The 4,690-nt window shown below is 39.6% G+C and overlaps 1 pseudogene; it reads left to right on the top strand.

The window, feature by feature from the left end:
• Positions 1-924: 924 nt before the first annotated feature.
• Positions 925-2,820, top strand: LOC107555326 (uncharacterized; annotated as a pseudogene).
• Positions 2,821-4,690: the final 1,870 nt, after the last annotated feature.

Raw genomic sequence — 4,690 nt, forward strand, 5'->3', positions numbered from 1 at the left:
GTTTCTGACAGTTTGTGCAGAAATTCTTTGGTTATGCAAACCGATTGTTGCAGCAGCTGTCTGGGTGGCTGGTCTCTTTTTAGCCTCTGGTGGACATTCCTGCAGTCAGCATGCCAATTGCACGCTCCCTCAAAACTTGCGACATCTGTGGCATTGTGCTGTGTGATAAAACTGCACATTTTAGAGTGGCCTTTTATTGTGGCCAGCCTAAGGCACACCTGTGCAATAATCATACTGTCTAATCAGCATCTTGATATGCCACACCTGTGAGGTGGATGGATTATCTCGGCAAAGGAGAAGTGCTCACTAACACAGATTTAGACAGATTTGTGAACAATATTTGAGAGAAATAGGTCTTTTGTGTACATAGAAAAAGTCTTAGATCTTTGAGTTCAGCTCATGAAAAATGGGGGCAAAAACAAAAGTGTTGCATTTATAATTTTGTTCAGTGTATGAAACGCTGGGAAAAATACTATTATATATGTATGTATTTGTAAAGAATCATTAATTCAACCATTTTTTTCAAACCGGCTGATTTATTTATGAACAAAGTAAGTGACCATTGTGTTTATGAATGGGTCATTGAATCCTTGACTCACCTGATTTGTTCACAAACGCTGAATTATTTGGTAACGAAACACCATTCTGTGTTGCTGAGATATGGGTAGCATGACCCACTATTTTTATTGAAAAAATAGAACAAAAACAGTCAAAATTGACATTGTTGTGTGTAAAATTTGTCATGTAATGTAATCCGCTTTAAAATGAGTCTCGAGACTTCTGGTTATGGGGTGTGCAGAGTAGTCACACACTTAGCGCGCTCCCGCAGTTTTATTTGTAAGTTTCTTGTTAAACCTTTCTTTTCTCATCTGTAGTGCCAACAAAGTTTAATAAACGGGCTGTAATTGTTTGGATCACCTTATCATGTCTAAAGCTAAAGGAGAACTCGCAGAAAAGGACAAGGAGTGCTAGCAGATTTCTATGGCTGATATAAGTTCGCTACTGAACGAACACAGAGCGGTCCTTTTGGCCGATTTCAAATCCTTACTCGAGTCCCTTGCTTCTACGCTGAATAGCATTAAATCAACTATTAACGATCACGGACAACGCATTGATTCTCTCGAAGTTAACGCTACTTCAGTTGACCAATGGCTCCAGCAACTTGAGGGCCCCTACTTTGCGTTGCAGAAAGACAAGCATCTGCTCTAACACAAAGTAGCTGATCTGGAGGGACGCAGCAAACGTCAAAACATTTGGATCATTGGATTACCTGAATCGACTGAAGGCCCTCGTCCATCAGCATTTTTCTCTCAATTGCTCATTGATGTGCTTGGTCCAGAGGTCCTCACTTCACCCCCCGAGATAGATCGAGTGCATCGGAGTCGTGCTCCCAAGCCAGCGGCGGGAGGAAAACCGCGGCCCGTCATCTTGCGTTTTCACCGATTTCAAGTTAAAGACCTTGTAATCCGCGATGCTTGCAAACGGGGCGTCCTGCATTATAAGGGGCATCCGATTTGCATGTTTGATGACTACAGCCCCGACGTATTGAAACAGCGAGCCGAGTACAGTAAAAGTAACTCAGATATTTTCTTGTAAATTAAAAAAGTAATGCATTACTTTACTAGTTACTTAAAAAATCTGATTACGTAACTCGCGTTACTTGTAATGCGTTACCCCCAACACTGTTGATGACTTGTTGAGCTGTTGCTACTATTGCGGTGAGGACTCCTCTTTTATTTTTATTTTATTTTTTTATAATTCTCGCCTTACTATGTACTGTAATTCCGTGAGTACCGTACATTTTTAGTTTTGAATCTTGACATATGTACAGTGGGGCAAAAAAGTATTTAGTCAGCCACCAATTGTGCAAGTTCTCCCACTTAAAAAGATGAGAGAGGCCTGTAATTTTCATCATAGGTATACCTCAACTATGAGAGACAAAATGAGAAAAAAAAAATCCAGAAAATCACATTGTAGGATTTTTAAAGAATTAATTGGTAAATTCCTCGGTAAAATAAGTATTTGGTCACCTACAAACAAGCAAGATTTCTGGCTCTCACAGACCTGTAACTTCTTATTTAAGAGGCTCCTCTGTCCTCCACACGTTACCTGTATTAATGGTATCTGTTTGAACTCGTTATCAGTATAAAAGACACCAGTCCACAACCTCAAACAGTCACACTCCAAACTCCCTTGCACGGTGGTTTTGCTGTAAGATTAAAGCAGTTTTGCTACATAGCTATATAGCCCGTGCGGTTCGCATAAATTCTAGTTTCACGGCTCTGTGTTTTCTTTTGAGATGTTCGATTGATAAGGTTTAACGTGTACTTTAAATATATTTACACTTTAATGTGGGGGCAGTGCGATTGGTACAAGGAAGTCTAAACTGATCTTTGTATCAGAGTGCTGTTCGTTGCTGTTCTTTTTTTGGCAACTGGTTTGGGGTTGGTATGTTTAATGTGCGTGCTACCACCTTCTATTTTGCTTTCGGGAATTTGTCATGGCTGCAGATTTTTGTTGGATTATTTCCTCTAAAAGACACTTATGCTAAATCGTAACACCATTTCGGCATCCAGCGGTGCTTTGAGATTTATCAACTGGAATGTGAAGGCATTGAATTCACCTGTGAAACGCAATAAAGTGTTTGATCACAGTTTAAACACTAAAATTGCTTTTTTGCAGGAAACCTACCTTAAACCACCTAATCATCTGAAGCTTCGTAAAGGTTGGGTAGGCATTTTCAAGTAAGGCTCGTGGGACTGCAGTCCTAGTGCACAAATCTGTACCTCTATCTGTTTCTAAAGTTATATCGGCTCCTAATGGTTGCTTTATTATTGTTACTGGGAAAATCTTTTGTAGTACTTTAAGTTTAGCTAATGTATATGACCCAAATTGGGAAAATGAGGATTTCTATAAAAACTTTCTTTTCTCTCTTCCAGACCATTTTCTATTCAGCTTATTCTGGGTGGAGACTTCAACTGCTGTCTTGGTCGTTCTTCCAATAAGCCCCTCTCTCAATCTAAATCATCTAAAATTATTCAACTGTTTATGGAGCAGTATACAGTCTCGGATGTATGGTGCTTTTTCAACCCCAGTGATAAGCAGTTTTCTTTTTTTCTCCTGTACATGGTACCTTTTCTCGAATTGATCTCTTTCTTATCGATAATAAGTTGTTCTCTTCTGTTTGTATCTGTTTTTATAGTCATATAGTAATTTCAGATCATGCTATCATCATAGTGGATATCTCATTTCCACGTGTATCTTTCACACGATCCCCTTGGTGCATTAATTAATTTCTTCTTACTGACCCAGATTTCATTGAAACCATTAACAGTCACATTGATCTTTTCATTTCTACTAATGTTAACCCAGACATGTCAGCATCAGCAATCTGGGAGGCATGCAAAGCCTATTTACGTGGAGAAATCATTTCCTACTCTGCCTTTCGGGAAAAAAATACTTCTGAAAGGGGCATCTCTATTTCTAGGGTTTTGATTAACTTACAGTCCAAATGCACTGATGCACCTGACCATGAACTTCTCAAAGATTTGCTTATTAAAAAGTATGAATTTGATATATTGGCTGCTGATGGGGAAATCGAAGCATTACTCAAGTCTCGTCATAATTATTATGAATCTGGAGATAAGCCAGGCAAAATATTGGCCCACCAAAATTGACAATCTGTCTCAACTCAACATATCTTACAGATCGATACCATCGATGGTACAACCATTAACGCTCAAATTATTAATGAACAATTCAGGAGTTTTTATTCTTCGTTGTATGCTTCTGAGTGTTCATCTGAAGAGGCTGAATTTGATGTTTTTTTAGCCCCCCAAACATTCCTTCTATTGACTCTGAGACATCTCTCAGATGGAAATGCCCTGGGTCTGATGGTCTGCCTATTGAATTTATTAAGGCATTTGCTGATAAACTTTCCCCATTACTTCTAAACATGTTTGACGAATCCTTACAAGCTGACATACTCCCCCAAACTTTAAGAAAGGCCACTATCTCACTAATATTAAAGAAAGGCAAGGATCAGCTTCTTTGTAGTAACTATCGTCCTATTTCTTTGTTATGTGTGGATGTTAAAATATTCGCTAAGATGCTGGCAAGGCGTCTAGAGGCTGTTCTGCCTTCAATCATTTCTACAGACCAAACAGGGTTTGTTAAGGGAAGACACTCTTTCCACAACATCCGGCGTCTATTTGATGTATTGTACTCTCCTTCAACATCTACCACTCCTGAGCTGGTTATTTCAATGGACGCAGAGAAGGCATTTGACTGTGTGGAGTGGCCCTATTTGTTCTACACTTTTAAAAAGATTTGGATTTGGCAGTAAATTTATTTCCTGGATTAAACTTCTGTATGCTTCTCCTTTAGCTCATGTCCGTACCAACAATGACTATTCTGACTATTTTCCTCTCCGACGTGGTACTCAGCAGGGCTGTCCACTCTCCCCCATGCTGTTCGCCATTGCTATTGAACCTTTGGCAGTAGCCCTTAGGTTCAGTCAGATGATGGGGATCACAAGGGGGTGGCGGCTTCTGTGCATAAACTGTCTTTATAGGCCGATGATCTTTTGCTTTTCATCTCTGATCCAGACAGATCCATGCCCCAAGCGTTAGTTTTATTGGAGGAATTTGGACAGGTCTCAGGGTATAAACAAAATTTTCATAAGAGTGAA

The sequence above is a fragment of the Sinocyclocheilus grahami genome, unplaced genomic scaffold, assembly GCF_001515645.1.
Source record: "Sinocyclocheilus grahami isolate Dianchi unplaced genomic scaffold, SAMN03320097.WGS_v1.1 scaffold532.1, whole genome shotgun sequence".
Lineage (NCBI taxonomy): Eukaryota > Metazoa > Chordata > Actinopteri > Cypriniformes > Cyprinidae > Sinocyclocheilus > Sinocyclocheilus grahami.